The sequence below is a fragment of the Lissotriton vulgaris genome, chromosome 11 (assembly GCF_964263255.1).
Source record: "Lissotriton vulgaris chromosome 11, aLisVul1.2, whole genome shotgun sequence".
Taxonomy (NCBI): domain Eukaryota; kingdom Metazoa; phylum Chordata; class Amphibia; order Caudata; family Salamandridae; genus Lissotriton; species Lissotriton vulgaris.
The window spans coordinates 856845922-856870793 of NC_141699.1; the positions used below are offsets into that span (position 1 = coordinate 856845922).

At 48.8% G+C, this 24872-nt stretch overlaps 1 protein-coding gene across 3 annotated transcripts in view; it reads left to right on the top strand.

Moving 5' to 3' along the window:
* The window catches only part of YEATS2 (YEATS domain containing 2), a 1498478-nt gene that overhangs the window by 1103241 nt on the left and 370365 nt on the right, over positions 1-24872 (top strand). The gene's annotated exons all lie outside the window — the stretch shown is intronic.

The window sequence follows — 24872 nt, forward strand, 5'->3', positions numbered from 1 at the left end:
AAAGGAAAGGGGCCTTCCTTAGCGCTAAGAGTAATCAGTCCAGTGTTCCTGTCCATTTGCCTCGTACTCGTTCATGCTTGTTCGGACACCCATTTGCCTCATAAACCGCTTTTTCTTGGACAACACACCGATCAACTACCCTATGCCATTTCGAAATAGAGAGAGATTTTGAGTCTTTCCAAGCCATTGAAATGTGTCTTTTAGCAATCAACATGGCTGTTCCTAGAAACAACTTGTCCGCTTGGGACGATACCTTCCATCACCCCCAGAAGAAGAGCAAGAGGATTAAGGTGAACCTCCCACCCCAGTGTACCACTCAATTCAGATGTGATTGACGCCCAGCATTTAGATATGACCGCCCAGGACCAGACCATATGGAAGAAATCGGCTGGTTCTACTTCACAACATGGACATTGCTGGGCTGGAAGAAGTCCAGCTGTGTGCAGTCGCGCCGCTGTAAGATATGCGCACTGTATATAGTATATCTGTATAAGGCGTGGTCTGCCTGATAAAGTGAGTGTTCTGGGGGCTATAAGAGCATCCCTCCAGTCTTCTTCTTCTAGTGGGCCCACCCATCTTCCCATCGGGTTCTAAGAGGATCTAGTGTGGATGGGGTATTGTTTATCAGGGATTGGTATATTTGGGAGATCCCTCCCTTCCCTAGGTCTCCCATGAGAATTTTGGCCTCCAGTGGGTGTATCTCGAATTATGGGGACTATTCGATTGGCCATGAAATGAGTAGCAAGCCAATTGAGCAAATTGCCATTCTTGTCTCCCCACCCGTAAACTCTGGCTACTGAGAATCTCTAAAACATCTTGGCTGACTCAATGGAGATACTGTTGATTTCTTCCCGCACTAATTGCAGTTTTCGACGTTCGGCTTCCCCCTCTGTCGTCGCTGCATCCGTTTTCCATACTGAGTGCCCTAGCTTCAAGTTGATCGAGTTGGTGGTCACAGGCCTGACGCTTGCGCATAAGGAGTCCTTTAGGGTACCCCAGAATTGTGGCTTTGCCCGCCTCCCAAAGTGTACCCCGATGCTGCACTGTGGCTTTGTTAGTGAAAAAGTAACTATTGAGCTCCTCCCCAACTCACTCTTTGTATTCTTGGAGGAACCAAGCATTTAATTACCATATGGGCCTGAGCACTGTCGTGGGACTACCCACTTGTAAAAGGAGCGGGTAGTGGTCGGATACTCCGCGTGCTAGGATCTGGATTTCAGAGACAGGACGGCAGTCTGGAGCGGGCATGAACAGGAGGTCTATACGGGAGAGGTTGTGGTGTGCCCCAGAGGTGTGTGTAAACTGTTGTGCCTTAGGTTGCCCAATGCACCAGACATCACAGAGACCCATGGTAGTGGTCCAATCCCCAAGATGTCTGGCTCCTAATTTTCTATGAGAAGATATGGGGCCCGTAGCATCCTCCGTGGGCTCCAGGACAGCATTAAAATTGCCCTCAACTATAGTCAAACCCTGAGGAAGAGCAGATAGTATTTTCAGTGCAGCTTGGAGCATGGGCTCTAAATTCGCCAGAGGAGCTTATAGTGATACTAGTTCAACAGTGGATTCTCCTAGGGTACCGGAGGGAGCTGTAAATCGTCCGGAACGGTCGTTGAATACTTAGATCATTGTGAAGAGAAGGGAGCGGCATAGGAGGATTGCTGTTTCTTGAGTACTCCTGGAGAACCCAGAATGCCACACTCTGTCAATTCCGTGATGCGCCAGTAAAGAGCAGCGGTTCCCAACCAGGTGTGTCTCTTGTAGCAATAAGACATCTGGGTTATTCCTTCTGGCATACTTTAAAATCTCTTTTCGTTTAATTTTTATCTAAGAGGCCATTCACATTCCATGAGAGGATTCTCATGGGTTCCCTTCATTATATGGACCTGATATGATGGCAAAGTGGCAATGTTTGGGACCGATAATTTGGAGGTCTCCAATGGATCAGGTGATTGGACTTCCGAGGGAAGCTGTGTGTACTCAAAGGCGCTATTTGGGCTGCTTAAGGGAGTATCTTGGGTACGGTGCACAGTGTTACCATAAAACAAATCAACCTGAACAGTGTCTGGAAAAACATAAATTCTGGACAAATTACTGTAGAAGGCACACAGATTAAAGTGCAAATTCAAACAGTTAAAGTCTTTCTAAAGTCTGAGTGTATACACTGCGTCTTCAATCAACATTGTTGAGTCATTGTTGTAATGATGGGTCTTGAAATTTGATTCTTTTGTCCTCTCAGTATGTCATCTTATTCCATTATTAACCAGCTTGTACAAGTCCTTAAATGTGTTTTTGTAGTTTGAATTATTTAGGTAATAAAACGTTTTTGTGTGACTGCCTCCTTCATTTGTGCCTAAATGCTTTGATTTCCTTTTTCCAAATGAATGCCCATATGTTTCTCTATGACTTTTTTGCCAAATAGCATACTCCTAGAACTCTCTAAACATTATATCCCTTTAGACACAGTAGTTTAGTACAATAGGCAACCGACAGAACACTCTTTGTATTTCATTTTTGTACTCTGGCAGCACCCGGTATCTATGATTCGACAGAAGGCAGCCACTGTATCATTGAAGTGAGGGTGGACATGCCTTGCTACTGCAGGCGTATCCTTAAAGAGCCCAGTAGCAGCCTAAAAAGTCTTTAGTCTGTGAAACTCCACAACTGCAACCGAACAATTTGGTAGCTCTATTTAAGAGGTGCTAGGTAACTTAACTCATGGCCCAGAGCTGGGAGACCGCCATTGAGTAAAGAGTCCTTAGAAAGAGGCCAAAAAGATTCAGAAGGATAGTTGAAAAATTGTAGGGAGAGTAATCACGATTGACGCTGAATCGAGGATTCAGATTTTTCCTTGAGGTTTTTGATGTAGTCTGAGAATGTTATGTACTGGAAGTGGTTTCCCCGAGACTCTTTGATGCCATTTTGTAACATTAGCCCGTTCTTTAAGTTCTGCCCCAATTGCCATTAAAAGTTAGTTCCTAACGATGAATACCAAGTATGCATTTCTGCGACTCAAGTGACCATAAGTCTGAAGAGTGTTATGCCTGTTTGCCTTTTTTTACCAAAACCTATGATGCTCAGGGAGAAGATATTAATCATGCACTGGGCTCATTGGACATATCAGGGAAGTCTGAATTAGGGAGGCAGAGGAGAACAGCTCAATCTATGGACGATATGTGTTTCTCTTACGGGAAAGATATAAAAATAACTTTAAAGGCTCAAGAAAAGCAATATTTGCATCCCGAAGAATTTGCATATCATGACATCAAGGCTCACCTATCTACTCACAAGAAGTCCTATCCTAAATGCAGAGTGCCCCAAAAAGCTTTCAAAATGGTCGAAGGTCAAAGTATCTAAGCGTGTGATAAACAGGCAGAAGTCAAAAACATCAAGTGATCAGGACAGGTCACCTAAAGACGAACACTAAACAGCAAAGAAATCATCAGTTGAAGAAGTTGTCTACATATCTCTTCCTTCCGGGTTCAAAGAGGAGGACACTAAGGACGAATTACTTAAGAGCATCAGCTCCACTTTGGAAGACAATCGTGTTCAAAACGGGAAAGACAGGCAGCAGCCTCCAAGGCATCAGCCTCCAAAGAGATGGAGCAAGGGGACAAAATACCTTTCAATGCAATTGATGTAGAGGAAATAAAAAGTGGGACTCAATCTAAATTGAAATTTTTATGAAAAGGAAAATTGTTTTCAAATTGTTTTCAAGAAATCCAGTGCAGCTCACAAGCCACAGAAGCCAATGGGCATATAGAGCAGGAAGAGATCATGCACAACATTCAGGCAGCTGTGGGAACATTATGGGAGGATAATGATATAGACTCCCCACAGGAGTAGGTAGACGTGTATCTCTCAAGGGCATCTCTGCCAGATGATATATCTGTGTACCATGGAGTAGTTAAGCAAGCTGTTAGGAGGTAGACATGAGGCTAAAAACCCTAAGTTAACTGCATAGAAAGAATTGCCATTTGCCTATGCTTGCAAGTATTTTAATATTTAACGACAACAGGAGAAAACCCATAAATCCAGTTAAGACATGGGTAAGTATAGTGGCATACGGCAATGTCTCAACAGGTAATAGTTAAATACTGATTTAAGAAAGGTAAAAGGACTACAAAGAAAAAGATAAACAGCAATCATTAAATACTGCGATTTGTATTTTCATAGTAGGAACCAGAACAACTTGGAGACCGCATTAATGTTACTCACTCACTCAAGAAGAACTTTATTTTAGTTCCAAGAACCATTAAAGCTTACAATAAAATTATCACAGCATATAACAATTACAATCAATAGGTTAAAAGACAATTCATAAAATTCCAGGGACATAAAATTCTTAACAGAAAGTAATTGGATTGAATCAACATGGTATTACACAGTTCATAAATTCCAAAGGCATAAGATTCTAAATTGACTATGAACGGTTTTAAGACATTAAAAAAGGCATTTGTTATGCAGGAGCCCTTACTTATAGCGTTTCCTAATAGCCATAGAAACCTTTATATAATTGGCTACCGCTATATAGATATCGGGGGTGGCCAATGTATGAAAAAGTTAAAACCACCAATGTATGTAGATGGGCAAATTTTCCTTGATAGTGGGACTAAAAATGTACTCCTCGCCATTTTGTATAAGGTGCAGAATACCATAAAGTGCATGGTGCTTTGGCTTCTAAAGTTGTCACGCGGACAAGGTATGAGCTTGTCAGCCCACCCTCCCTGACATGGAAATGCCAATAAAAAGTGCGTAAACGGAATTTAGTTCAATGAAATCTAGTCTGCAGGTTAGTAGTGAATGTTAGATAATATTACATTGAGACAAGAGACATCTGTGGTAGGCACATCTCATCTTGTTCTGGATAACGCATGTTGGCCCTGGAATAAAACGCCTCTTTAATAATGCATTCGGTGGGATGCTTCAGGGTTGTCATAAAAGTGCCCCAATCTTATTTCATGATATTTGTTCCTCAAGAAATGGAGCCATGGTATTTTTAAGACGTTGGACAGGTGTTGGCATTCTATAATTACTTATCGTGAAAATGTTAGTTCTTCAGACATACCAATTTTGGCCCATAAAAACAGAGGGGCGCTAAATATGCGATTCTCCATAAACTCTAGTCTCAGTTCCTTGTGACATAGGCAGTAGGGGCACTATTTGGGGTCATCAATAGCCTTTTGGAGAATTTATTTTCCAATGTTTGTAACTGACAGGTTTTATGATGTCCCCATACCCTGCCCCATATATTGCAATAGAGGCATTTGGCTTTATATAGGGTAATCTGAAAGAGACACTTTAGTGATAGATTCCTTACCTTAGAATATCCCAGGCGTCAGACTGGATTCAGAAAGTTTTTCGTCAGCAGTACCCCTGCGTGTCGGTAGGTGGCGTCGTGCGGCTCCCCGTCTGTCGCTGGCGTCGTAAGCGCCGAGATGACATCACCGAGATTATTTAGGCGCCACTCATGTGTGCTGACGTCAGTTCTTTCTTTTTACACGCCAGCAAGCCCAGATCCGGTTAGAGCAAGTACCCTAGTCACTTTTTGACTAATTTTTTTGAGACTCATGTCTCTACTTCTTGAGTCTTGACTCCTGGTTCCGCGTAGGGATGCCTGGTTTTAAATCCTGCGGGGCCTGCCGCCGTACGATGTCGGTGGCTGACCCCCACAGCATTTTTTTCTACTGTTTGGAACGCAACCATGACTCCCAGTCATGTTCCCACTGTCTGGCCATGGCTCCGAAGGCTTTGCGGGTGCGTTCCCAAAATCAGTTGGAGGCCAGGCAATCATCTCCGCGCTGTTCGAGGTCCAGGGGTCTCTTGAGGGACCGGCTGCAGAGCCAACATCATCCCTCCTCGGGGTCAAAGTCTTCACCCTCGGAATCGGGTTAGAGACGTCACAATAAAAAGTAAAAGAAGCTTGTACACTTTCTGACTTCCCCCCCGTCGATCTCCGGACGCAGACGAGGGGGCCAGAGGTCCTTCCCCCACGTCTTCGTTATCCGGGTCTGTTGGCGAGTCCGGCCCAAGTGCAAGAGTTTCTTGCCTCCATGGACTGCCTTTTCAGGCATAGGGCTCCTGCCGGCGCGCCTTCAGACCCTGCGGTCCCTATTGAGGGCCCTTGCTTGCCACCGGCTCCACCTCAGGTGGCTCCGGCCCCAGCGCCGCAAGGTCCTCCTCCAGCGGCTCCGGCCTCGGCGCAGAAGGGTCCTCCGCCGGCAGCTCCGCCCCCTGCGGCTCTGTTTCCGGGCGCCGCAATGGGTTCCGTTCATCCAACCTCAACCCTTGCGCGAGGTTCCGGGCAATTGTGCTCCGGCTTGCGACATGGAGCCGGAGTACTCGGTGGATGCAGGTGGCCTTGACCTCTCCTCTGAGCCTGGGTTTGTGTCTCCTCCTGCTGTCATGGATTAAGGCGCCACATATACTGTGGTGCTCAGTAAAGCAGCAGAGGCCCTTGAACTCTGTCTGCCTACTGTTACTCTCAAGACGAACTTCCTTACTGAAGTGCTTCAACCGGCGGCAAGTTCTATGGAACCTCTGCTTCCATTTATTGAGGCCTTGACGGATGTTTTGATGGGCACCTGGTCTAAACCAGCCACAGGGGTTCTTGTGGATATAAATGTCGCCAGGCGTCCTCGCCCGGCACCGGGTGACCCTGCCTTTTTAATAAATCATCCGACTCCGGAGAGCCTGGTCATACAGGCCTCCACTTCCCAAAGTGTGTTCCCCACTGCTCCGCCGGATAAGGAATCGGAAAAAGCTGTAGCAGTTTGGCAAGAAGTTGTTTTCCTCTGCCAGTTTGGGGCTGCGGTCAGTCAACACCGCATGTCTCTTGGGCTGCTACTCTCACGCTGTGTGGGACTGGGTGGTGCAAACTCTGCTCCAGTGCCCGGAGGAGGTTCGGGCTGTATTTTCCTAAGCTGTTGCGGAGAGGAAGGATGCCGTGAAGTTCGTCATTCGGTGTGGGCTGGACACCGCGGATTCTTTGGGGAGAGTGATCTCCACGATGGTGGCCTTGCGTCGCCATGCCTGGCTGCGGTCCATTGGGTTTTCGGGGGACATCCAGAGTTCCCTCATGGACATGCCTTTTGATGGTACTTGCCTGTTTGGCGATTAGGCCGACAGTGCGCTGGAGCGTTTCAAGGACTCTCGGGCTACGGCCAAGTCCTTGGGTCTCTCCACCACATACCCGACCACGTTTACCTTTCGTGGCCACGGAAGGGGCGCCCCTACACGTTCGTTCAGCCAGAAGCCGACGAAGAACCAACCTCCGCGCGGCCGCGGTGGCTGCCATGGAAGATATTGGGGGTAGCCAATGTATGAAAGGGGGCCATCGTGCGGGTCAGTCCACCTCTGCTCCTGCAGCATCTGCCTCAAAGCCTTCCTTGTCCGAGCTTTGGGGTGCACCAAACGCCGGTAGGAGGTAGGATTGAACATCACCTACCCCACTGGCGCTCTGTCACTTCGGACTGGTGGATGCTGCAAATCGTCCGATGGGGCTACTCCCTCCCCTTTGAGTCTGCCCCTCCCCCAGCTATGCCACCTCAGTTCCACCACATGTCGGGGGATCAGGGGGGCCATCGAGCACATTCCTAGACCAGAAGTAGGACATGGTTGTTATTCCTACTACTTTCTAGTCCCCAAGAAGGACAAAGGGGGCCTGTGTCCCATCTTGGACCTCAGGAACGTTAATCGCTTCCGCCGGAAAGAGAAGTTCAAGATGTTGACTCTGGCTCAGGTCTTGGCTGCCCTCGATCCTGGAGACTGGATGGTAGCGTTGGACTTGCAGGACGCATATTTTCACATCCCCGTCCTGCCGGCCCACTGGCATTAACTGCGGTTCACGGTAGGCCAGGAGCATTTTCAGTCTGCGTGCTCCTCTTCAGCCTTACCAGCGCCCTCGGGTGTTCACAAAAGTAATGGTGGTGGTCGCAACTCATCTGCGCAGGTCAGGGGTGTCAGTCTTCCCCTACCTCATCGACTGGTTGTTGAAGGTGGGCCCGCCCCAGACCATCGACACCCACCTTCAGACTACGACCGCCCTCCTACCTCCTGCATTTGCTGGGGTTCTCCATCAATGTGCCGAAGTCGCACCTGAGTCCCTCTCAGAAGCTCCCCTTCATCGGAGCGGTTCTGGATTCGACACGGTTTCGGGTCTATCCTCCCGAGCAGCGAGTTCAGATATTCTGGCTATGATTCCGATCTTTCAGCCTCTATCCCGGGTTTTAGTCAGGATGACCCTCCAGCTCCTGGGCCTGATGGCCTCCTGCATCCTGCTAGTGCAAAATGCCAGATGACATATGACTAAATATGAATATTTGGGGTGAATGACGTTGTATTAAATAGTATTTCTAGGGGTGACCTAGGTTGAAAGCTGGGGTAAACGGTGTTGTATCGAAATTGTTTGTATACTTCCCGGAAATGGACTGAATGATTACTAGTTGGGTTTTGGGTGTGGAGATGGTTTTGAATGTTAGAATAAATATTTTTGGTACGTAATGGAGGGTCCCCTATGTTTTTTCAAGATGGTGTGAACTAGCCATTTGGAGAATAGATTGTTCTATAGGCAGGATGGGGATGAGAATAATGTATTAACTATTGAAAGACTTTTATCAGAATGTTATATAGGCAGGCTTCTTGATTGTCAAATCTCAATATATTTTCTTTGTTTTATAATTTTTATACATTTTGGATTAGTAACATTGGATAATGTGGAGTAAGACAATTGTTTATTGTACTTTTTCTTTTTCCTTACAGCCCTGATGATGTCCCTTAGGGGACGAAGCACGTAGGCTGTGGAGTTTGCTGTATACATTTGATGGTTCATTTTTTGATATTTTCTTATGAAGTAATCCTCTGAATTTAAAGAAATATGCCAATAAAGGACTCAACTCAGTTGATGAACAAAGAGGCTTGCTTTGGATTTTGATTTTTCATGGACTACAATATTTGATTGTTAATACTTACACTACATTAGTGCTCCTTCTATATGGTTTTGTGCGTTTTCTCAAAGGCATTACACAGACATTTCCTCCTGTGCCTTTCATAATGCCTCAATGGGACTTAAATCTTGTCTTGACTTATCTGGTGTGCGTTCCCTTTGAGCCCCTTCATAACTGTCCTTTATGTCGTCTCACTCTAAAGACGGCTTTCGTGGTAGCTATCACCTCTGCCAGAAGAGTGAGTGAGCTCCAGGCTCTTTCTTCTAAACCTCCTTTCCTTTCTGTTCATCCGGACAAGGTGGTTTTAGGGACCCCTCCTTCTTTCTTGCCAAAGGTTGTCACGCCCTTCCACATCGGGCAGACCATCACTTTGCCCACCTTATTTCCGCCTCTGCATCCTTCAAAAGAGGAAGAGAGGCTCCACCGTCTGGACCCAAAACGTGTGCTCTAGTTTTATCTGAAGTGCACACAACAGTTCCAGGTGGATGACCAGCTCTTTGTTGGCTACGTGGGCGCCAAAAAAGGTCGGGCCGTGCACAAACGCACCATCTCTCAGTGAATTGTTCTGTGCATCAAAGCATGTTACTCGTTGGCCAAGAAGGAGCCTCCTGTGGCGCTGCGTGCCCATTCTACCAGGGCATCGGCAGCCACTACTGCCTTGGGAGGCGACATTCCCTTGCAGGACATTTGTCAGGCAGCTACGTGAGCCTTGCTGCATAAGTTTACCAAGCATTACTGCCTTGACAGTCAAGTTTGTAGAGACAGCTTCTTTGGCCATTCTGTTCTTCCTGACTTTCTGGTGTAATCTTGTTTGCAGACCCACCACCGGGGTTGGTATTGCTGGGGTATCTATTCTAAGGTAAGGAATCTATCACTAACATGTCTCTTTCAGATGCACAGGTTACTACTTGTGTAACGATATATCTGTAAGAGACATTAGTTAGTGATAGATTCCTTACCGCACCACCCATCCTCCCCGTTCTGTTTACTGATTTCTATGGTTACGGTCATCCCTTTTAGGGCCCTAGTTTCATGGCACCAGTGGTTAGTTTCTTGCATGGCTCTGCTTTCCTGGCACGGAAAAGCGTGTTCAGAACTGTTGTCCGCACGCATGGGTTGCGCCTAAGTAGTCTCTGTGACGTTATCTCTGCGTTTACAATGCCAGCAATGGACGCGGAACTTCCCAACGCCACCTTTCGACGCGCAGGGGTTCTACTGATGAAAAACTTTCTGGATCCAATCTGACACCAGGGGATATTCTAAGGTAAGGAATCTATCACTAACTAATGTCTTGCACAGATATATTGTTACACAAGTAGTAACTTGTGCATTTGTTCCCTCACTGGCTTATGCCCTACTTTGCATGCAAAACTAAATAGCCCGTCCACGGCGCTAGTTGTATAGTGGGTGCTTGCTGTATCAAGTGGGTCCCAGCTCAACGTTTTAATAAATAGATTCCCCAGGTACATAAAATTGTCTACCTTTTCTATTCTCTTGTCCCGTACAACGAACTTCTTGGTTATTGGGAACTTCGGGACGCATACCACGATATATGATTTAATAAAATTTACTTTTAGGTCGAGTGACAACATAAAATCAATAAAAGTATCAAGAGAATTCTGAAGACTATTAGCTGGTGTTGCCATGAACATGTGTTGTCAGTGTAAGATAATAAAGGAACACATTTTCTACCAATTTTAGGAAAATCAATCTTCCTGCTTAATAAAGAAGCGCCCAAACCATATGTATATATTAAGAACAGAAAAGGGGATTAAATACACCCTTGTCGAATAGCCTCTGTTGAGTCTATCAAATCAGTTTTTTCCCCTTGGGTGCCATATCTTATGGCGACTGCTATTAAAGTATAACCGGCGGACGAGGGATACCAGTGCTTCTTCTAGGCCTATGCTTTCCAGCATAGCCTACAATTTGTCCCTATTAATGGTGTCAGAGGCACTAGACAAATACATGAAGGCCAGGTGGTTAGAACCCTTCCTTGCCTTCACGTATTTGTTAATAATTAAGGACAGATTTAGGCATTGCTAAGTCGTGCCCACCCCCCTCCTGAAGCCATATTGCGTTTTAGACATGACCCTGTGGTGGTTGTCATGGTCTCCAAACGGGCAAGAAGGACTCTACCTAGCACCTTAGCTGTGGCGTCAATAAGCGAAATTGGCCTATAACAAGCCGAGTCACTTCTATTGCCCTTTTTAAAACAGGGACCACTAATGCGTCCTTCCAGGATGGAGGCATTGGGCCAATAATTACTGCCTTAAAGACATTTGTCAGCAAGTGTGCCTACAAATTAGGATTGCTTTTAAAGAGGTCAAGGGGCACACCATCTGGACCTTGTGCTTTCTGGCGGGTCCCCTATGCTAACAACTCCTCAACCTCAGATACTGTAAGGGATAGACTAGGTTGGGTAGCTGCCAATGGATATACGGGAAGATCCCTTGTAGACTATTCTACCCTCTTTTGCTGTGGGTTAAAAATGCCAGTAAAGCGCGCTACCCAAGCATCTCCGGGGATCAGTGGATCTATCTGCCTGACTTCAGTAAATAATGAGTGGTTGATAATTTCCAAAATGTTTTGGTATCTTTTAGGGCTCTTGCTCCCTCCAGATCGTACCATGCTGATCTTCTCAATTCAGCTTTTCTATCCTCAATCACGATTTTATATTTGTACCTTGCAGCTTTAACTAAATCTCTATTGCAGGGAGTAGAATGGAGGGCCCTTTTTATATCCTTGTGGGAACTGGTACAATTTGAATTAAACCAACGGGTCTCCGGGGGTTACTTATGTTGAATGCTTCTTGGCTACCTCAGAGCACAGTCACCCAAACACCCAGACAACATCCTCTGGTGGAGAATCTAACAGCAAACACCATATTATTAAGTGGGAATTTCCTTTTATAAAAGCTACCCCAGTTTAACCTAACTCCTTTGTTTAGGTGGTAATGTATCAGGCGTTCTTCTCCCTCCTCCGCCTCAGTTTTTAAGTTAAAGGTGACGATGACGGGCTTATGAACACTCATGCAATGAGGTTCTACCATAAAATTGCGAACAAGCATGGTGAAGTTTCTAGATATTAGCATGAAATCAATAAAACTGGCCCTGCCACCGCCGACATATGTGCAGCACTGCAATAAGGAGTCATTAACCGAATTATTTATAAAGCCTAAATCATTCCCTACAAGAATAGTGTATAAGGCTTCGCCCTTGGGCAAATGAGTGAAGTGAGGTTGGGGTTGTCCCTCAGTATCTACCAGCCCACACACACGTTTGGAGCTATGCTTACAAATTGTACAATTAAAATCCCCTGCCCAGAGGATGTATAGCGGCCCGACACTTCAGTGACTGAAGTAATCTCATTTTGTAGGGACTCAATAGCCTGACAATTATTTTGATCAAAGATGTTATGGTACCAATTCACCAGTAGTACTCTGACCTTAGTTACATTAGAGATCATGATTAGTTGATATTAGGGTGATGAACTTAAATAGTTGGCTTTTATATATCCATATTTTACTGATATAAACAAGGTAATCCCTCCATTAGCCCCCCTGCAGCTGAAGGTAATGTAGGGACACAAAAAGAACGATAACCATCTAGGGTAATATCATCTCTAAACCAGGTTTCGTGGAGGCAAATAATGTTGAAGCCTCTGATATACCCTAGCCAGTCCTCGTTCATTATTTTAAAATGGATTCCTGCAATATTCCACAAAATTATTATTATTTTTTTAAACTCTTTATTTGTGACTGTATCAATTATTACATGTTATGTTCAATCATTGTATATTTTATCAGTCTTTTCACTTTTTCTAAACTGTCGGCGTATTAACATTCATGCATTTCTTTTTTCATCTTGTCTTATATCTTCCAGATTATCATTCTGCTATAACAGTTATCTTTTGCATTCAAATTACGATATCGCCTGTGTATTGAACTTTCCCCATCCCCTTTCCCTCCTCCTTCCCTGTCTCCTGGCCATTCCCCTGTGTACACTCTGCATTCTCGGTATATATTGACTTTATTCTGTTCAGAGAATGTTTCAGTGTTTGGCGTGGTTAACCTGTGTATCTTGCATTTGCATCTGCATTCGCTATTATTCTGCATTCCATGTGTACAATCATGTGTTGTCTCCCTGTGAAAGCTCTAGGTCTATATCCTCCATTTCTATCAACATTCGTTCCCATTCTTGCGCTATAGGATATTTACGGAGTCCCTTCTCCTCTTCCCTACGCAGGGCCGCAGTTTCCGCTGTGCCCCTTTTTAGTCAGAGCGCCATACCTCTACTTCTGTAGTAGGGGATCTCTGTGTATAGTCATAATCTAGTGAATAGTCCCGCCCATGTGCGTGGACCCCGGCAATCAAAAATAATCTCTTAAGTTGTCAAAATAATGCAGAAACTGCAAAGACACTTAAGAGAGAATTTAAAGACAAATAATGCAGCCTATATCCACAGGCTACACTGTCCAGTACTTCAACTAGAAATTCCACCAAAAAACACCACACACAACACAGCCTGCCAGTTTCTACCATAGAGAAACTTGCCTCCCCCAGTCAAAGACTCTGGAATGATAGAGAGGAAGGTAGGGACAGACAAGCCCCATAGGCTGCCATTATGTGGCTTAAATAGGATACTGTGCCTTTAAGAGAACTTTCCAGAACTTCTCCCAGTATCCCAGAATGCATAGCAGGTCCCTCTACTTTCAGTTCTTTTTTCCGGCTCCTGCTTACAGGACCCTGGCATTGAGCTCTCCCTTGTTTCAAGGGTTTATTGGATATTTTGGCACTTTTGAGTTCTAAAAGTGTTGCAGTTTACTTCTTGGTGTTCTCTTTCTCTTTTTTGTGCTGTTTTAGGCGTTTTAGGGCTCTAAAATGCCTGGCCTTTTTGATAAGTGCCCAGCATGTGGGAGGAAGAAGTCCAAGAGTGATCCCCATGATGTCTGCATCGTGTGCCTCCCTGAAGATCATGTCCCTGAGGATTGTGTCATCTGCCAGCAGTTTTCTGCTTGGACTCTGAGGGACAGACTGAAGATCAGGCTTTCTGGCCTTGAGGAGAGGCGTCTGCAGGCTGCAGGTGGGTCTGGGCAGGCTGGGAAGGTTCCCTCTGCCTCTGCTGAGGCCTCTGGGGGGCTCCCCAGAGGCAGGAAGTCCAGTAAACGGTCCCGGTCTCCGTCGACGTCGATTGCATCGACGACGACGTCGAGAGGGATGACGGTGGTGTGCTCCCCTTCTCCCCGGGGCTCCGGGTCGAGACGGCGTGACAGCTCGACGTCGAAGATCATGGAGAAGTCGCCGTCGAAGCCACCGTCGCCGTCATCGTCTTAGTCGACTTTGAGGTCTTCATACCGACGCCGAAGGCGAAGTAACAAGCATCGACGCTCGCCGTCGAGGCGACACCGTCGATCGCCGTCGAGGCGACACCGTCAATCGCCGTCGAGGCACCGGTCGACGTCGAGGGGCTCCTCGACGTCGAGAGCATCAAGAAGACGGCGACGTTGGTCGTCGAAGACGGAACGCTCGACGTCGAGGAGGCGGCGTACGGCGTCGCGGAAGAAGAGGTCGGCGTCGAGGAGTCGACGTTCGACGCCGAGAAGAAGAGGGTCGACGCCGAGGAGACGGCGATCGGCGCCGGAGTCGAGGAAGCGTCGTTCGACGCCAGAAAAGCGACGCTCTGCGTCCAGCAGACAGCGGTCAGCGTCTAGGAGTCGGTCAGCCTCTCCAAAACGGCGCAAGAGGGATTCTAGTCCCAGAAGTCACGCTGCTTCTAGTGGAGGACGCAAGAGGAAGCGGTCACCTGCTGATGGGGCTGGCTCTCCGCACCCTTCGCCTAAAGGGTCACCGGGCTCGGTGTACTCAGAGGTGTTCACACCATCTCGGCCCAGGACTCCGACTCCTCCTCCTGTTCCTAAGGAGGATCCTCCACCCAAACCTCCGCTCCCTTCAGGAGACCCTCCACCACCTCCGGTCCCTCCGCATGGGCCCACCCCGCAGCCGAAGGTTCCTCCTCCGAGGTCCACTTCTCTGCCGTCTCTGCCTGTTCCTCCTAAGGGGACCCCAAAACCGAAACCCCGTGAGGAGCCAAGGAAGACCCCTCCACGAAAACCGATGGAGCGGCCACGGGCGGGCAGGTCTCGCTCTCGCTCTGGGAGAAGGGAGAGATCGCGACGCAGATCATCCACGAGGTCGAGACGCAGCCATAGGAGGCGCGAATCTCGCTCACACACGAGGTCCTCTGGGACCAGGGACTATTCTCCTACCCTATCGGGGTCAACGGACACGAGAGTGTCACCGATAGATGACCTGGTGGCGTTCCATGACGTCCTTCTAAGGGGCGCTGCGAAGTTGGGCATATCCCTGACGGTGCCTACTCCGAAGACGTCAGTTATTTTTGAGACTTTACATCAAAAACACCTGTCTCGTCTTCTCCTGCCTCTGGTGCCGGGCCTGGAAGAACCGGCTATGGCCCTGTTTCTCACCCCTGCAGTGACGAGGGCGGCTCCATCAAGGTTACTGAAGAAGTACCGGGCTCCCGATTCGGATCCGGCCTTTCTGAGAACGGAACCTCCTCCTGACTCTGTCATTGTGACGGCGGCCCGCAAGCAGCATGCCACCACTCCGTCCTCCACGGTTCCTCCGGATAAGGAGTCCAGGTGGATGGATTCAGCGGGGAGGAAGGTCTGTGGAACTTCCGCTACTTCCATGAAGGCTGCGAGTGCCACGGCGCTGTTGGGCCGATACGACAGCGCCCTCTGGGACTCCCTCGAGCGATTTGCAGAGCATTTACCTCGGGAGAAGCGGGAGGACTTCATGGAAGTACTGAGTGAGGGGATGCTGGTGGGGAACCAGATTATCAGCGCTGCAGCGGACTCTTCCCTGTTAGCTGCTCACGGATTTTGCCACGGAGTCAACCAAAGACGCCACGCATGGCTCCGGCTTACGTCCCTGAAACCGGACGCACAGCAGAGGGTGGCCAACCTACCATTCTCCGGTGAGACCCTCTTCGGGAAGCATGCGGACGATGAGATGGCCCGCATGAAGGCGGAGGCCGAGACGCTGACGGCTGTGGGCCTGGAGAAGCCTAAAGAGACCAAGAAGCAGTACCGCCCTTTCCAACGGCGGTTCGGCGGGCAAGGCCGAGGAAGGGGCCAGGCTTCGGGGCAATCGCAACAGCAACAACAGTTCCGTAAGCCGTTCCAGAAGCGCCAGAAGGGCAGAGGAGGCCAGCAGTCGGCCCCAGCACGCAAGGGCCAGGCTGGGTCTAGGCCCTAGGAACCTACTTCCCCCGGATCTGTTACCCACTCCGGTAGGGGGAAGCATTCAATTTTTTTCTGGCAGAGTGGAGAAAAATTACTCAGGACAAGTGGGTGCTGAATATTGTTTGCAATGGATACAGTCTTCGGTTCACCAGCCCTCCTCCAGCAATTCCTCCGGTCAGCTCGCAGTTTCAGCTGCGCGAGCTTCAGGCGGAATGGGATATCCTGTTGAGGAAAAGGGCGATAGAAGACGTACCTCTGTCTCAGAGAGGAAGAGGTCTGTACTCCCGGTTCTTTCTGGTTCGCAAGAAGGACAAGAACGAGTTCAGGCCCATTCTGGACTTGCGACAGGCAAACAAATGGATTCGCAGGGAAAAGTTTCGCATGCTGTCGTTGCATCAGATTTACCCTCAGTTGCAACAGGGAGACTGGCTATGCGCTATAGACCTACAGGATGCTTACTTCCATGTGCCCATTGCACACAAACACAGGAAGTTCCTGCGGTTCCAAGTCGGCACCAATCACTATCAGTACACAGTACTCCCATTCGGACTGAAGTCTGCGCCGAGAACGTTCTCGAAGTGCATGGCGGTGGTAGCAGCACACCTGAGGAAGAACAAGGTGTTCGTCTACCCGTACTTGGACGATTGGTTGATCAAGGCATCCTCCTTCTCGGAAACGCGAGCACACTTCCAGAAGACGTGCGTTCTCTTGAACAAGCGGGGGCTGCACATCAACATGGCCAAGTCTGTCCCGACTCCTGTCCAATGCATACAGTACTTGGGAGCCTCCATCAATACGCTGTCAGCAAGCGTGTCTCCTTCGGAAGAGCGACGATTATCACTCCTTCGGAAGGCTCAGGCTCTTATGACGACTCCATCTACAACAGTGAGGACGGTGTCTTCTCTACTGGGATCGATGGCCTCTTGTATCTTCCTGACGCCACACGCACGGCTGCACATGAGACTGCTGCAGGAGTGCTTGGAGGACCAGTGGGATCAGAGGAAAGGATCTTGGGACGACAAGATTCGACTGTCGCTGCATGCTCTTCAGTCTCTGAAGTGGTGGTGTTCGGTGGAGAATCTCCTCAGAGGGGTACCCTTTCACAAGGACATTCCCACGCAGACTGTCGTGACGGATGCGTCTCTTCTGGGATGGGGAGCGCACTCCGGGACTCTACAGATTCAAGGCACGTGGTCGCCGATGGAGGCCACGTATCACATCAATTTCCTGGTACTCAGGGCTGTTCACTTGGCGCTGAAGGCCTTTCTTCCGTCCTTCCAGACCAACTCTCTGCTTGTACAGACGGACAATACCACCATGATGTATTACCTCAACAAGCAGGGAGGCTCGAGATCGCGCACTCTGTCACAGGAGGCGCAGACGATCTGGCACTGGCTCCTAGCCAGAGGACTGATGATAACGGCCACCCATCTACCAGGTGTGCAGAATGTTCAGGCAGACACACTGAGCAGACTGGTTCAGGAAAACCACGAGTGGGTCATAAACGACGAAGTACTAGGAGAAGTCTTCGCAAGGTGGGGAACTCCAGACGTAGATTTGTTCGCCACCGCCGAAAACAGCAAGTGCAGAGACTTCGCCTCCAGGTACTTCCAGCAAGGGACGCTGGGGAATGCGTTATGGATCGACTGGACGAACAGCTTTCTGTACGCCTTTCCTCCCATTCCCCTGATTCCGGCGGTGCTCATCAAGCTGGCCCGGTCCAGAGCTCGGATGATACTCACCGCCCCGGAGTGGCCCAGGCAGTGGTGGTTCACTGACCTACTTCACCGGTCTCTCCTTCCTCACATTCGGTTGCCGTGCAGGCCGGACCTTCTCACGAAGTTCGGGGGGCGGATGTTACACCCCAACCTCTCGTCTTTGAGTTTGGCGGCATGGCTCCTGAGAGAGTGCAATATGGCCATCTGAATCTGCCCGATGATTGCATGGACATACTGAAGGAGTCTAAGAGACCTTCCACTCGGACTTCATATGCTTACAAGTGGAAGAGGTTTTGTATCTGGTGCCAGTCTAAGAACCATGATCCTACGACCTGTAAGGAAGATGTCATCCTTCCCTACCTTTTACATTTGGCGCAGTCTGGCCTTAATGTGCATTCCATCAAGGTTCATCTGGCTGCATTGACTGCCTACAGGAAATGCCCTTCACAGACTTCCTTTTTCCAGATCCCCGTGATCAAAGATTTTCTGGAAGGATTGAAGAAAGTATTCCCTCCTGTCAGGCTTCCCTCGCCTTCATGGGAATTGAATGTGGTGCTGTCCAGATTGATGAAGGAGCCTTTTGAACCTATTCATAAGGCTTCGTTGCAGCACCTGTCCTGGAAGGCGGCGTTCCTCGTGGCCATTACATCGGCCCGCAGGGTGAGTGAAATTCAGGCGTTATGTTGTAATGAACCTTATACTGTATTTCATGCTGCTAAGGTTGTTATGCGTACTCACCCTAAATTTCTTCACAAGGTTATTTCTGATTTTCATGTCAACCAGACTATAACTTTGCCTACGTTTTTTCAGAACCCTTCATCCCCAGCGGAGAGGTCTCTCCATTCCCTGGATGTTAGGAGGGTGTTGAAATTTTATCTGGATAAAACCAAAGATATTCGTAGGTCTGACCAGTTGTTTATCAATTATGGATCGGTCAGGACGGGTCTTGCGACCTCTAAGCAGTCCATCTCTAGGTGGATTGTGTCCTGCATACAATTGTGTTATCAGAAGGCTAATAAAACCTTAGGAGGTAAGCCTAAGGCTCATTCCACCAGGGGCAAAGCTGCCACGACGGCTCTGCTCCGTAACGTGCCGATTGCTGAAATCTGCAAGGCAGCCACTTGAAAGTCGGTTCATACCTTTGCTAAGCATTACTGCCTGGACACTGACGCCAGGGCAGACACTCAGGTTGGGCAGGCTTCGCTGCGGAATTTGTTCGCACAGTAGTGGCGTTATGTATTATTCTCCACCGCCGCTTTGGTGTGGGGATGGGCTTGCCATTCTATTCACTAGATTATGACTATACACAGAGATCCCCTACTACAGAAGGAGCAGTTTCTGTCCTGTAACTCCAGTTCTGTAGTAGGGGTATCTCTGTTATAGTCATAAGCGCCCGCCCTCCTCCCCGGTGGAGATATTTCATCATGTAAAGAATGCGACAGGTCTGGCGTGCTTCGCCTTCAAAAAGAACTGAAAGTAGAGGGACCTGCTATGCATTCTGGGATACTGGGAGAAGTTCTGGAAAGTTCTCTTAAAGGCACAGTATCCTATTTAAGCCACATAATGGCAGCCTATGGGGCTTGTCTGTCCCTACCTTCCTCTCTATCATTCCAGAGTCTTTGACTGGGGGAGGCAAGTTTCTCTATGGTAGAAACTGGCAGGCTGTGTTGTGTGTGGTGTTTTTTGGTGGAATTTCTAGTTGAAGTACTGGACAGTGTAGCCTGTGGATATAGGCTGCATTATTTGTCTTTAAATTCTCTCTTAAGTGTCTTTGCAGTTTCTGCATTATTTTGACAACTTAAGAGATTATTTTTGATTGCCGGGGTCCACACACATGGGCGGGACTATTCACTAGATTATGACTATAACAGAGATACCCCTACTACAGAACTGGAGTTACAGGACAGAAACTACTCCATTCGGGGGTCTGCCGATTTCCACCTCATAGTTATAACCCTGAGTGCCAACAAGAGGGCCAAGTCTAATAGTTTCAGTTGTGCTCTGCGGGACTTAGGTCTCTTCCTGTGTCCTATCAGGCAGGGTAGTGCCCCCTCAGGGACCTGCATGGCTGTGACAGTGTGTAGTGTGTTTCTGATAGTCACCCAGTAGTTGCGTATTCTCGGGCATGTCCACATCATATGGAGGATGCCAGCGTCTTCCACCTGACATCTGGGGCAGTTGTGGGGGGAGGCAGGGAACATCCTGTGGAGCCTGTGTGGGGTGAGATACGCCCTGTGTAAGATCATGGCCTTTATGAATTTGAATTTAACGTTTCTGGACACTCTCCTGTGGTGTCCTAGGATAATCTTCCATTCCCCGTCCGTTATGGCCTCCCCTGTGTCCATAGCCCAGGCCTCCCTGAGTGTGGTGAGGGGCAAAGCTGCGTGTTCCCTAATGCCCACATAGAGCCATCTTACTAGGTGTCCCCCCATCCCCATATAGTGGAGGAGATGTACCAATTCATGTTGTTCTGGCTTGGTGCATTGTGGCGCCCATGTGCGTCGTACATAGTGGGTCACCGAGGCGTGTAGGAGGTACATTCGTAGTGGGGATCCCGTGGATTGTGCAAAGGAGACATGATCCAGCAGAGTGTCGTCCCCAAACAGGTCGCCCACTCTATCCACCCCCGCATTCGTCCAGGGTTGTAACCTGCGTTGTGTCAGACTTCCCTGCGGTGTTGGGAGCCCTAAGAGGGGAATGTTGTCTGCGTAGGGAGTGGTCCCTGCTGTGTACGCCAATGCCTTTCGCCAGCACCGTAAAGCAGTGAGTAACAGGGGGTGGCAATCTCTGGGGATCTTGGCAGCGGGTAGCAGAAGGGAGTGTAGTTCTCCGCATGCCAGCCTGTCCGGTGTGAAGGCGATCTCGTGTAGGTCACTACCCGCCACCCAGCGTGTCAGCCATTGGAGTTGGCTTGCGTAATAATAACCTCGTAAGTCTGGCACGCCTAGGCCTCCCTGTCTGGTATTCAACTGTAGTTTCTTGAGGCTTATTCGACGTCTTCCCGAACCCCATATGAGGGTGACTAATGACGTATTCAGTGTGGCAAAAATTTGCTGTGGGAGTAGGACCGGTAAGTTTACAAAGTAGTACAGTATCCGGGGAAGTAGGACCATCTTTGAAATCGCCACCCTTCCCATGACAGACAGGGGCAGGGTTGTCCAGAAGTTCACACTACCTCGAAGACCATTGATTGCCCTCCGTACGTTACCCTCAATCTGGTCTTCCTGACTTCGATATAGGTTAATGCCCAGGTATTTAAATGTGTTCGGTGCTATTTGGATCTCATAGGTACCACACTGTATCTGGGAAGGTCGTTGTCCTTCACGGAAGTAGAAGCCTAGGGATTTCACCGGGTTTATGGCCAGGCCAGAGATTTTCTCAACGCGTTCAAATATGTTTGCTAAATGTGAATGATTTCCATGCAGATCTCGGAGGAACACTAATATATCGTCGGCATATATGGAGATCAAGTTATGGGTTCCTCCAACTGTTATGCCTGTCTCCGCCGCTCTAGTTCGGAGTGCGATTGCCAGAGGCTCAAGTGTGAGCACGAACAGTAACGGCGACAGCGGGCAACCCTGCCGGGTGCCCCTGTGGACGTCATAGCTGTCCGAGGTATACCTGCCCGGGCGTGCTCTAGCCGTTGGGTTCGTGTACAGCAAACAAATCCACTTTACCAGGGTATCAGGGAAGCCGAAGCACCTTAGGGCTTCATACATAAAGTCCCATGTCAGGGAGTCAAATGCTTGCCGGAGGTCCAGGGCAATGCATCCGGCGTGTGGTAGATCCTGTGGCGTGGAGTCGTCTCGTATTCTGGGAAGTGCTCCTCTCTGGGAGAAAGCCACATTGGTCTTTATGGATCAAGCCAGAAAGATGGGCTTGTATACGCAGGGCGATAGCTTTGCTAAAGATTTTGTACTCCGTGGGGAGCATGGAGAGGGGTCTATAGTTACTTACATCAAGGGTGTCCCTGCCGGGTTTCGGAATGGATATTACCAAAGCCTGCATGGTCGTGGCTGCTAGATGCCCGACTTCATAAGCATTTTTGTATATTTTCTCTAAGACGGGTGCTAGCGTTTCAGATTTGAGAAAATTCCCCAGGCAGTCCATCCATGCCAGGAGTCTTGCCCCGGTTAAGTGAGTGGATAACTACTTTGATTTCCTTCTGCGTTATGGGTCTGGCTATGGCAGGGATCGTCAGTCCCTGTAGGAATTCCATCATATCATTTCCAGCACCCTCGGGGGGGGGCATATAGCCGCTCCAGATGAACCTTAAACACAGTGTTAATTTCCAGTTGTGTATTTACCTCCCTGCCTGTTTCATCTCGGATGCTCGTAATTACGGGGATATCAGGAGTATCCCGAATCAGTCGAGCTAGTAGGGCTCCGGATCTATCCGCTTCCGCCTGCTGGCGTTTCAGATAGTCCCCATAATCCATAACCCTCAAGGTTTCCAGGAGTTCCGCGTGTTCTATATTGCATGATTGTAAGTCTCCTTTGCGCCTAGGGTCTATTCCCGCCTCCGTCTCTAGCTCTCTCAGGCGGTTCTCCACCTCGCAGAGTTTTCCATGAATTTCTTGTCGGGCCCCTACCAATCTGCCAATTGCATCTCCCCTTATCACAGCCTTCATAGCATCCCACGCCACCAGGTTCGAGTAGGTGGAGTCCCAGTTTTCCCTGAAATAATTATTTAGCGTGTCAGAAAGGTGTGTGCGGAACGGGGCATCCTCTAGTAGTGAGGGGTTGAGCCTCCAGGTGGGCACTGGTGAGGGTATCTTTCCCCAATGTAGGTCAAGTGTTAGAGGTCTATGATCCGAAAATATTTTAGCGAGATAGTCTGAGGAAGTACACTTGGCCGTTAAGGAGCTAGTACATATAAATCTGTCTAGGCGGGTGTGTAGGTTATGCATTGGGGAGTAGTACGAATACTCTTTGTGTGTTGGATGTAATGCCCGCCATACATCTGTCATTCCCCATCCCTGAAGCAACGTCCCAAACGAGTCGGAAATTTTGTGCACCCCTGTCGCCTGGAGGGGAGGGTGTGATCTGTCTAGGTCTACATCTAGTATCATGTTCCAGTCTCCCCCTAATATCCAGGGGACGTCTATCCAGTCTGTCAGAGCCCATCCTACGGTTGCCAGGAACCTGTCTTGATCAAAGTTCGGGGCGTAGATGCTACCCAAGACTATCATTGTACCATCTAGTGTGCCCCTCACCAGGATATATCGTCCCTGTTCGTCAACCCTCCTCTCCAGTTTCACGAAAGGGGTACCATATCGCACCCATATTGTGGCCCCTCTGGAGAAGGCGGAGTACGTTGTGGAGAATACAGTTCCCCTCCATTTTTTCCGCAGTGTGTGTGCTTCGGACTGTGTTAGGTGAGATTCCTGTAGGAATACTATGTGCGCTTCAAAAAAGCATGTATTCTGTGTCGTTTTTGTACTGCCCCTAGCCCGCGTACATTTCAGGTAACCAGCCTATATTTCCCTTTCTTGTCAGCCATATCCAAATACAGGTGTCACAATGGGCCCCTTTACATGTTGCAATGTGTATATTATCAGTGTTAGCCAGGAGACGGCTCCCACCCCTTCCCAAACACGAACTCTAAAGGCGCAGCCTCAGAACTTTGTTTTGCCGAACAAATCAATACAAAACGTAACCAAACAATGTACGGTGCATACGCTTTTGGGGGGGTCGGCTAAGCATGGGCCGTGTCCAGAGAGCCATACTTGTCAGCGCTGCCGGCTCAACGGCGCCGCCGGGAGAGTCATTATACACTCATCAATTACTGTTAGCCTTTTTTGGGGGGGGGGGGGGCGTTTCCTCGCCCGCACAATTTTGTACCTCTGTGCTTCACAGGAGTATGGGGCTTGAGGTCCCTCACTCGCATTCAGTATACAACAAACCTAACTTAGTTACATCGAGCTCCATCATACCAATATTTAAACATATTCATTTACCCCTTTTGTAGGTCCCTCCTCCCCCTCTGTGCCCCGGCTGTGCAATCAGTATATAATAGAAAGGATATCAATGTGTCCTGAAGTCTCAGGTCTCATCCATTTCAGGAGTTATTCCTGGGCATTGTCTTGAATTTCATCTGCCGCTCTAGGTGTTACAGTCGGGAACAATACCATGCTGTTTTCCGAGTGCACTGTGCTGTCTTCAGTGTCTGTATTAATTGTCTCTCGTTCTTCTCTGAAGGAGCCCACCATTGCGACAGCATCTTCCTGTCCTTTCTTCTGTTGGTAGGCAGTAGGTTTACGTCGTTTTGATTCCGTACTTCGTGCACTGGACATGTCCCCCGTGTGCTCTGATCCGTCCTTGGATCCGTTGACCGATGATCCTTGGGTCGGTTCTGGGTTCTCTTCGATGTCCATCACTTCCAACCACTCCTCCACATCCGTGGGGTTCTCAAAGAAGTGAGTTTTATTGTCATGGATCACCTTGAGGCGGGCAGGAAATAACAGGGCATAGCGGAGTTTGGCTCTCTGCAGTCTTTTTTTACCTCGTAATAGGAGGACCTTTGTTTCTGCACCAGGTTGGCATAGTCTGGGTACAACGAGATACATTTATTTTCATACTCGATGAGGGACTTTATTCGGGCCTGTCGAAGCAGCACGTCTCTGTCTCGGTAATTGAGAATTTTAACAATCAGCGGCCGTGGTGCTTGTCCCGGTCTCGGTCGGCCAGTGGGGATCCTGTGTGCTCTCTCCACACAGAAGAACGGTGACAGGCCCTCCGTGGCTACGTTGTCTCGGAACCACTGCTCCATGAATTCCGTCACGTGGGTCCCCTCACTGCGTTCCGGAAGTCCAATCGCGGATGTTATTGCGTCGGTTGCGGCCTTCGGCATCCTCCACCCGTTCCATGAGAGATTTTACTTGGTGTTAAATTTGTTGGATGGAGTCAGTGTGTTCCGCCACCGTCGGGGCGAGGTCCATCAGCG